Genomic DNA, 10,000 nt, shown 5'->3' with positions numbered 1-10,000 from the left:
CAGCTGATGGCGGGGTGCAGGAGCAGCAGGCAGCCTCCAGCAGCTGATGGCGGGGTGGAGGAGCAGAAGCCAGCCTCCAGCAGCTGATGGCGGGGTGCAGGAGCTGCAGCCAGCGTCCAGCAGCTGATGGTGGGGTGGAGGAGCTGCAGCCAGCGTCCAGCAGCTGATGGTTGGGTGGAGGAGCAGCAGCCAGCCTCCAGCAGCCAGCCTCCAGCTAGTGATGGCGGGGTGGAGAAGCAGGCAGCCTCCATCAGCTGATGGCGGGGTGGAGGAGCAGAAGCCAGCCTCCAGCTGGTGATGGCGGGGTGCAGGAGCTGCAGGCAGCCTCCAGCAGCTGATGGCGGGGTGCAGGAGCTGCAGGCAGCCTCCAGCAGCTGATGGCGGGGTGGAGGAGCTGCAGCCAGCGTCCAGCAGCTGATGGTGGGGTGGAGGAGCTGCAGCCAGCGTCCAGCAGCTGATGGTTGGGTGGAGGAGCAGCAGCCAGCCTCCAGCAGCTGATGGCGGGGTGCAGGAGCAGCAGCCAGCCTCCAGCAGCTGATGGCGGGGTGGAGGAGCTGCAGCCAGCCTCCAGCAGCCAGCCTCCAGCTAGTGATGGCGGGGTGGAGAAGCAGGCAGCCTCCATCAGCTGATGGCGGGGTGGAGGAGCAGAAGCCAGCCTCCAGCTGGTGATGGCGGGGTGCAGGAGCTGCAGGCAGCCTCCAGCAGCTGATGGCGGGGTGGAGGAGCTGCAGCCAGCCTCCAGCAGCCAGCCTCCAGCTAGTGATGGCGGGGTGGAGAAGCAGGCAGCCTCCATCAGCTGATGGCGGGGTGGAGGAGCAGAAGCCAGCCTCCAGCAGCTGATGGCGGGGTGCAGGAGGTGCAGGCAGCCTCCAGCAGCTGATGGCGGGGTGCAGGAGCAGCAGGCAGCCTCCAGCAGCTGATGGCGGGGTGCAGGAGCTGCAACCAGCCTCCAGCTGGTGATGGCGGGGTGGAGGAGCTGCAGCCAGCCTCCAGCAGCCAGCCCCCAGCAGCTGATGGCGGGGTGGAGGAGCAGAAGCCAGCCTCCAGCAGCTGATGGTGGGGTGCAGGAGCTGCAGCCAGCCTCCAGCAGCCAGCCTCCAGCTGGTGATGGCGGGGTGGAGGAGCAGCAGCAGACAGCCTCCAGCAGCCAGCCAGCCTCCAGGAGCTGATGGCGGTGTGTGGGAGCAGCAGCCAGCCTCCAGCGTTCAGCCAGCATCCATCAGCTGATGGCGGTGTGAAGGAGCTGCAGCCAGCCTCCAGCAGGTCATGGTGGGGTGGAGGAGCAGCAGCCAGCCTCCAGCAGCTGATGGCGGGTTGCAGGAGCTGCAGCCAGCCTCCAGCAAATGATGGCGGGGTGCAGGAGCTGCAGGCAGCCTCCAGCAGCTGATGGCGGGGTGCAGGAGCAGCAGGCAGCCTCCAGCTGCTGATGACGGGGTGCAGGAGCTGCAACCAGCCTCCAGCTGGTGATGGTGGGGTGGAGGAGCTGCAGCCAGCCTCGAACAGCTGATGGCAGGGTGCAGGAGCAGCAGCCAGCCTCCAGCAGCTGATGGCGGGGCGCAGGAGCTGCAGGCAGCCTCCAGCAGCTGATGGCGGGGTGCAGGAGCAGCAGCCAGCCTCCAGCTGGTGATGGCGGGGTGAAGGAGCTGCAGCCAGCCACCAGCAGCTGATGGCGGGGTGAAGGAGCTGCAGCCAGCCACCAGCAGCTGATGGCGGGGTGGAGGAGCTGCAGCCAGCGTCCAGCAGCTGATGGTTGGGTGGTGGAGGAGCAGCAGCCAGCCTCCAGCAGCTGATGGCGGGGTGCAGGAGCAGCAGCCAGCGTCCAGCAGCTGATGGTTGGGTGGAGGAGCAGCAGCCAGCCTCCAGCAGCTGCTGGCGGGGTGCAGGAGCAGCAGCCAGCCTCCAGCAGTGATGGCGGGGTGCAGGAGCTGCAGGCAGCCTCCAGCAGCTGATGGCGGTGTGCAGGAGCTGCAGCCAGCCTCCAGCAGCTGATGGCGGGGTGCAGGGGCTGCAGGCAGCCTCCAGCAGCTGATGGCGGGGTGCAGGAGCTGCAACCAGCCTCCAGCTGGTGATGGCGGGGTGGAGGAGCAGCAGCCAGCCTCCAGCAGCCAGCCTCCAGCTGCTGATGGCGGGGTGGAGGAACAGAAGCCTCCAGCAGCTGATGGCAGGGTGCAGGAGCAGCAGCCAGCCTCCAGCTGGTGATGGCGGGGTGGAGGAGCTGAAACCTGGGTCGGACCTGGTCTGCAGCAGGGCCCATTACCACTCAGAAGCTGATGGCAGTGTGTGTTTAGGTCCCTGCGGGGTGGATGAGCTGAAACCTGGGTCAGACTTGGTGTGCAGCAGGGCTCAGCACCCTCCAGAAGCCGATGACAGTGTGTCTTTAACTCCCTGCCTGGTGGGAGAGCTGAAAGCTGGGTCGGACCTGGTCTTTAGCAGAGCTCAGCAGCCTCCAGAAGCTGATGGCAGTGTGTGTTTCATCCCCTGCGGGGTGGGAGAGCTGAAACGTGGGTCGGACCTGGTCTGCAGCAGGGCCCATCACCATCCAGAAGCTGACGGCGGTGTGTGTTTAAGTCCCTGCGGGGTGGGAGAGCCATAACCTGGGTCGGACCTGGTCTGCAGCAGAGCTCAGCAGCCTCCAGAACCTGATGGCAGTGTGTCTTTAATCCACTGCGGGGTGCAGGAGCTGAAACCTGGGTCGGACCTGGTCTGCAGCAGGGCTCAGCAGCCAGCAGAAGGTGACGGCAGTGTGTGTTTAGTTCCCTGCGGGGTGCAGGAGCTGAAACCTGGGTCGGACCTGGTCTGCAGCAGAGCTCAGCAGCCAGCAGAAGGTGATGGCAGTGTGTGTTTAAGTCCCTGCCTGGTGGGAGAGCTGAAACCTGGGTCGGACCTGGTCTATAGAAGAGCTCAGCAGCCTCCAGAAGCTGATGGCAGTGTGTGTGTTTTGGTCCCTGCGGGGTGCAGGAGCAGGAACCCGGGTCGGACCTGGTCTATAGCGGAGCTCAGCAGCCTCCAGCAGCTGATGGCAGTGTGTGTTTAATTCCCTGCCTGGTGGGAGAGCTGTAACCCGGGTCGGACTTGGTCTGCAGCAGGGCCCATCACCATCCAGAAGCTGATGGCAGTGTGTCTTTAATTCCCTGCGGGGTGGAGGAGCAGAAACCTGGGTCGGACCTGGTCTATAGCAGAGCTCAGCAGCCTCCAGAAGCTGATGGCAGTGTGTGTTCAAGTCCCTGCGGGGTGGGAGAGCTGAAACCTGGGTCGGACCTGGTCTATAGAAGAGCTCAGCAGCCTCCAGCAGCTGATGGCAGTGTGTGTTTAAGTCCCTGCGGGGTGGGAGAGCTATATCCCGGGTCGGACCTGGTCTATAGCAGAGCTCAGCAGCCTCCAGCAGCTGATGGCAGTGTGTGTTTAAGTCCCTGCGGGGTGGGAGAGCTGAAACCTCGGTCGGACCTGGTCTATGGCAGAGCTCAGCAGCCTCCAGAAGCTGATGGCAGCGTGCCTCTAAGTCCCTGCCTGGTGGGAGAGCTGAAACCTGGGTCGGACATGGTCTGCAGCAGGGCTCGGCAGCCTCCAGCAGCTGATGGCAGTGTGTCTTTAAGTCCCTGCCTGGTGGGAGAGCTGAAACCTGGGTCGGACCTGGTCTATAGCAGAGCTCAGCAGCCTCCAGCAGCTGATGGCAGTGTGTGTTTAAGTCCCTGCCTGGTGTGAGAGCTGAAACCTGGGTCGGACCTGGTCTATAGAAGAGCTCAGCAGCCTCCAGCAGCTGATGGCAGTGTGTCTTTAAGTCACTGCCTGGTGGGAGAGCTGAAACCTGGGTCGGACCTGGTCTATAGTAGAGCTCAGCAGCCTCCAGCAGCTGATTGCAGTGTGTGTTTAAGTCCCTGCCTGGTGGGAGAGCTGATATCCGGGTCGGACCTGGTCCACAGCAGGGCCCATCACCCTCCAGAAGCTGGTGGCAGTGTGTGTTTAAGTCCCTGCGGGGTGCAGGAGCAGAAACCTGGGTGGGACCTGGTCTGCAGCAGAGCTCGGCAGCCTCCAGCAGCTGATGGCAGTGAGTGTTTAAGTCCCTGCGGGGTGGGAGAGCTATATCCCGGGTCAGACCTGGTCTAAAGCAGGGCCCATCACCCTCCAGAAGCTGGTGGCAGTGTGTGTTTAAGTCCCTGCGGGGTGGAGGAGCAGAAACCTGGGTCGGACCCGGTCTACAGCAGAGCTCAGCAGCCCCCAGAAGCTGATGGCAGTGTGTGTGTGTGTGTGTGTGTTTAAGTCTCTGCCTGGTTGGAGAGCCGATACCTGGGTCGGACCTGGTCTGCAGCAGGGCTCAGCAGCCTCCAGAAGCTGATGGCAGTGTGTCTTTCATTCCCTGCGGGGTGCAGGAGCAGAAACCTGGGTCGGACCTGGTCTATAGCGGAGCTCAGCAGCCTCCAGCAGCTGATGGCAGTGTGTGTGTTAAAGACCCTGCGGGGTGGGAGAGCTGAAACCTGGGTCGGACCTGGTCTGCAGCAGGGCTCAGCAGCCCCCAGAAGCTGATGGCTGTGTGTGTTTAAGTCCCTGCGGGGTGGGAGAGCTGAAACCTGGGTCGGACCTGGCCCGCAGCAGGGCCCATCACCCTCCAGAAGCTGATGGCGGTGTGGGTTTAAGTCCCTGCGGGGTTGAGGAGCTGAAACCTGGGTCGGACCTGGTCTGCAGCAGGGCCCATCACCATCCAGAAGCTGATGGCTGTGTGTGTTTAAGTCCCAGGGGGGTGGGAGAGCCATAACCTGGGTCGGACCTGGTCTGCAGCAGGGCTCAGCAGCCTCCAGTTGCAGATGGCAGTGTGTGTTTAGTTCCCTGCGGGGTGCAGGAGCTGAAACCTGGGTCGGACCTGGTCTATAGCAGAGCTCAGCAGCCTCCAGAAGCTGATGGCAGTGTGTCTTCAATTCCCTGCGGGGTGCAGGAGCTGATACCTGGGTCGGACCTGGTCTGCAGCAGGGCCCATCACCATCCAGACGCTGATGGCAGTGTGTGTTTAAGTCCTAGTGGGCTGCAGGAGCTGAAACCTGGGTCGGACCTGCTCTATAGTAGAGCTCAGCAGCCTCCAGAAGCTGATGGCAGTGTGTCTTTAAGTCCCTGCGGGGTGGGATAGCTGAAACCTGGGTCGGACCTGGTCTGCAGCAGGGCCCATCACCATCCAGACGCTGATGGCAGTGTGTGTTTAAGTCCTAGTGGGCTGCAGGAGCTGAAACCTGGGTCGGACCTGCTCTATAGTAGAGCTCAGCAGCCTCCAGAAGCTGATGGCAGTGTGTCTTTAAGTCCCTGCGGGGTGGGATAGCTGAAACCTGGGTCGGACCTGGTCTGCAGCAGGGCCCATCACCCTCCAGAAGCTGTTGGCAGTGTGTCTTCCATTCCTAGTGGGGCAGGGGAGCAAAGACCTGGGCAGAGGAGCGCCTGTCTGCATCCGATCCGGCCCCTCAGCAGCCCGCCGTGAGCCTTAGAGAACCCCCCCCCCCCCCCAGCGGGCTCCAGGAACCGGGCCCTGCGTCGGACCCAGCTCAGTAAGGCCCTCCCTCGGGCCCTGCAGCAGGTGGCCCCGTCTATGCAGTCGAAAACCCCGCGAAAATCGGTGTAGAAACGCCCGAGAGGCGTGGTGCGGTTCCCCCGGCCGGTACCGGGTCCGGACCGGTCCGGAAGTCCACCCAGAACACTGCCTGGGGCTTCTGGGCGGCTCCCCAGGCGCAGGCAGTCGAAAACCGCGTGAAAATCGGTTCAGAATTGACAAAACGGCGACCTCGTCGCTCCAAAAACTAAGTCCAAACTAAGCCTTTCGCTTATCGCTTAACGCTTAAGGCGGTCGGCCTTATGGCCAGTAAATGAAAAGTGCCTGCGCCCCTGGAGGTTTTGGAAGGTGCGAGCGATGACCATGCTCGGGTTAGTAGGTGAGGCCATCGGAAAACCAGCGTGAGTTGGCGGGTTTGGGTGGCAATCTATTCCAGGCAGAGTCGACTATCTCTGGGCATCAATTTTGGGATTTTTCCGGCTCTGGTTCTGGGAGAAACGCAGGGGCAAAGTGCACGAGCCGCGGCCGATTTTGGTGGCCTGTCCCTGGGCACAAAGTCTGAGGAGTGTGGGCCTGGTTCTCCGAAAAATACCAGTCTGCTGGAGCTCACTCCCATGGCTCCAGGGGGCACGGCACACCCCCCGGTAGCCGACCAAAGTGCTCTACTCGGGCCAGACTCGGACCCACGACCCGGGGTGAGAACCACAACTACTGGTCATCCTTTTGACCTCCAGGGGGCGCGGCAGAGCCTCCCCAGTCCGACGCAAGTGCCCCACTTGGGCCATACTCAGACCCACGGCCCGGGGCGAGAACCACAACTACTGGTCATCCTTTAGACCTCCAGGGGGCCCGGCACAGCCTCCCTAGACCGACACAAGTGCTCCACTTGGGCTGTACTCTGACCCAAGTCCCGGTGCGAGAACCACAACTACTGGTCATCCTTTAGACCTCCAGGGGGCCCGGCACAGCCTCCCTAGGCCGACACAAGTGCTCCACTTGGGCTATACTCTGACCCAAGTCCCGGGGCGAGAACCACAACTACTGGTCATCCTTTTGACCTCATGGTCATCCTTTAGATCTCCAGGGGGCCCGGCACAGCCTCCCTAGGCCGACACAAGTGCTCCACTTGGGCTATACTCTGACCCAAGTCCCGGGGCGAGAACCACAACTACTGGTCATCCTTTAGACCTCCAGGGGGCACGGCACACCCCCCGGTAGCCGACCAAAGTGCTCTACTCGGGCCAGACTCGGACCCACGACCCGGGGTGAGAACCACAACTACTGGTCATCCTTTAGACCTCCAGGGGGCCCGGCACAGCCTCCCTAGTCCGACACAAGTGCTCCACTTGGGCTATACTCTGACCCAAGTCCCGGGGCGAGAACCACAACTACTGGTCATCCTTTAGACCTCCAGGGGGACCGGCACAGCCTCCCTAGACCGACACAAGTGCACCACTTGGGCCATACTCTGACCCAAGTCCCGGGGCGAGAACCACAACTACTGGTCATCCTTTTGACCTCATGGTCATCCTTTAGACCTCAAGGGGGCACGGCAGAGCCTCCCTAGTCCGACACAAGTGTCCCACTTGGGCTATACTATGACCCAAGTCCCGGGGCGAGAACCACAACTACTGGTCATCCTTTAGACCTCAAGGGGGCACGGCAGAGCCTCCCTAGTCCGACACAAGTGTCCCACTTGGGCCATACTCAGACCCACGGCCCGGGGCGAGAACCACAACTACTGGTCATCCTTTAGACCTCCAGGGGGCCCGGCACAGCCTCCCTAGTCCGACGCAAGTGCTCCACTTGGGCTGTACTCTGACCCAAGTCCCGGGGCGAGAACCACAACTAATGGTCATCCTTTAGACCTCCAGGGGGCACGGCACAGCCTCCCTAGTCCGACACAAGTGCTCCACTTGGGCTATACTCTGACCCAAGTCCCGGGGCGAGAACCACAACTACTGGTCATCCTTTAGACCTCCAGGGGGCACGGCAGAGCCTCCCTAGTCCGACACAAGTGTCCCACTTGGGCTATTCTCTGACCCAAGTCCCGGGGCGAGAACCACAACTACTGGTCATCCTTTAGACCTCCAGGGGGCACGACACAGCCTCCCTAGTCCGACCCAAGTGCTCCACTTGGGCTATACTATGACCCAAGTCCCGGGGCGAGAACCACAACTACTGGTCATCCTTTAGACCTCCAGGGGGCACGGCACAGCCTCCCTAGTCCGACACAAGTGCTCCACTTGGGCTATACTCTGACCCAAGTCCCGGGGCGAGAACCACAACTACTGGTCATCCTTTAGACCTCCAGGGGGCACGGCACAGCCTCCCTAGTCCGACACAAGTGCTCCACTTGGGCTATACTCTGACCCAAGTCCCGGGGCGAGAACCACAACTACTGGTCATCCTTTTGACCTCATGGTCATCCTTTAGACCTCCAGGGGGCCCGGCACAGCCTCCCTAGGCCGACACAAGTGCTCCACTTGGGCTATACTCTGACCCAAGTCCCGGGGCGAGAACCACAACTACTGGTCATCCTTTAGACCTCCAGGGGGCACGGCACAGCCTCCCTAGTCCGACACAAGTGCTCCACTTGGGCTATACTCTGACCCAAGTCCCGGGGCGAGAACCACAACTACTGGTCATCCTTTTGACCTCATGGTCATCCTTTAGACCTCCAGGGGGCCCGGCACAGCCTCCCTAGACCGACACAAGTGCTCCACTTGGGCTGTACTCTGACCCAAGTCCCGGTGCGAGAACCACAACTACTGGTCATCCTTTAGACCTCCAGGGGGCCCGGCACAGCCTCCCTAGGCCGACACAAGTGCTCCACTTGGGCTATACTCTGACCCAAGTCCCGGGGCGAGAACCACAACTACTGGTCATCCTTTTGACCTCATGGTCATCCTTTAGATCTCCAGGGGGCCCGGCACAGCCTCCCTAGGCCGACACAAGTGCTCCACTTGGGCTATACTCTGACCCAAGTCCCGGGGCGAGAACCACAACTACTGGTCATCCTTTAGACCTCCAGGGGGCACGGCACACCCCCCGGTAGCCGACCAAAGTGCTCTACTCGGGCCAGACTCGGACCCACGACCCGGGGTGAGAACCACAACTACTGGTCATCCTTTAGACCTCCAGGGGGCCCGGCACAGCCTCCCTAGTCCGACACAAGTGCTCCACTTGGGCTATACTCTGACCCAAGTCCCGGGGCGAGAACCACAACTACTGGTCATCCTTTAGACCTCCAGGGGGACCGGCACAGCCTCCCTAGACCGACACAAGTGCACCACTTGGGCCATACTCTGACCCAAGTCCCGGGGCGAGAACCACAACTACTGGTCATCCTTTTGACCTCATGGTCATCCTTTAGACCTCAAGGGGGCACGGCAGAGCCTCCCTAGTCCGACACAAGTGTCCCACTTGGGCTATACTATGACCCAAGTCCCGGGGCGAGAACCACAACTACTGGTCATCCTTTAGACCTCAAGGGGGCACGGCAGAGCCTCCCTAGTCCGACACAAGTGTCCCACTTGGGCCATACTCAGACCCACGGCCCGGGGCGAGAACCACAACTACTGGTCATCCTTTAGACCTCCAGGGGGCCCGGCACAGCCTCCCTAGTCCGACGCAAGTGCTCCACTTGGGCTGTACTCTGACCCAAGTCCCGGGGCGAGAACCACAACTAATGGTCATCCTTTAGACCTCCAGGGGGCACGGCACAGCCTCCCTAGTCCGACACAAGTGCTCCACTTGGGCTATACTCTGACCCAAGTCCCGGGGCGAGAACCACAACTACTGGTCATCCTTTAGACCTCCAGGGGGCACGGCAGAGCCTCCCTAGTCCGACACAAGTGTCCCACTTGGGCTATTCTCTGACCCAAGTCCCGGGGCGAGAACCACAACTACTGGTCATCCTTTAGACCTCCAGGGGGCACGACACAGCCTCCCTAGTCCGACCCAAGTGCTCCACTTGGGCTATACTATGACCCAAGTCCCGGGGCGAGAACCACAACTACTGGTCATCCTTTAGACCTCCAGGGGGCACGGCACAGCCTCCCTAGTCCGACACAAGTGCTCCACTTGGGCTATACTCTGACCCAAGTCCCGGGGCGAGAACCACAACTACTGGTCATCCTTTAGACCTCCAGGGGGCACGGCACAGCCTCCCTAGTCCGACACAAGTGCTCCACTTGGGCTATACTCTGACCCAAGTCCCGGGGCGAGAACCACAACTACTGGTCATCCTTTTGACCTCATGGTCATCCTTTAGACCTCCAGGGGGCCCGGCACAGCCTCCCTAGGCCGACACAAGTGCTCCACTTGGGCTATACTCTGACCCAAGTCCCGGGGCGAGAACCACAACTACTGGTCATCCTTTAGACCTCCAGGGGGCACGGCACAGCCTCCCTAGTCCGACACAAGTGCTCCACTTCGGCTGTACTCTGACCCAAGTCCCGGGGCGAGAAC

This window comes from Nothobranchius furzeri, chromosome 19 (genome assembly GCF_043380555.1).
Source record: "Nothobranchius furzeri strain GRZ-AD chromosome 19, NfurGRZ-RIMD1, whole genome shotgun sequence".
Lineage (NCBI taxonomy): Eukaryota > Metazoa > Chordata > Actinopteri > Cyprinodontiformes > Nothobranchiidae > Nothobranchius > Nothobranchius furzeri.
The sequence above is the reverse complement of the archived record's forward strand: the minus strand, read 5'-3'. Positions refer to the sequence as shown.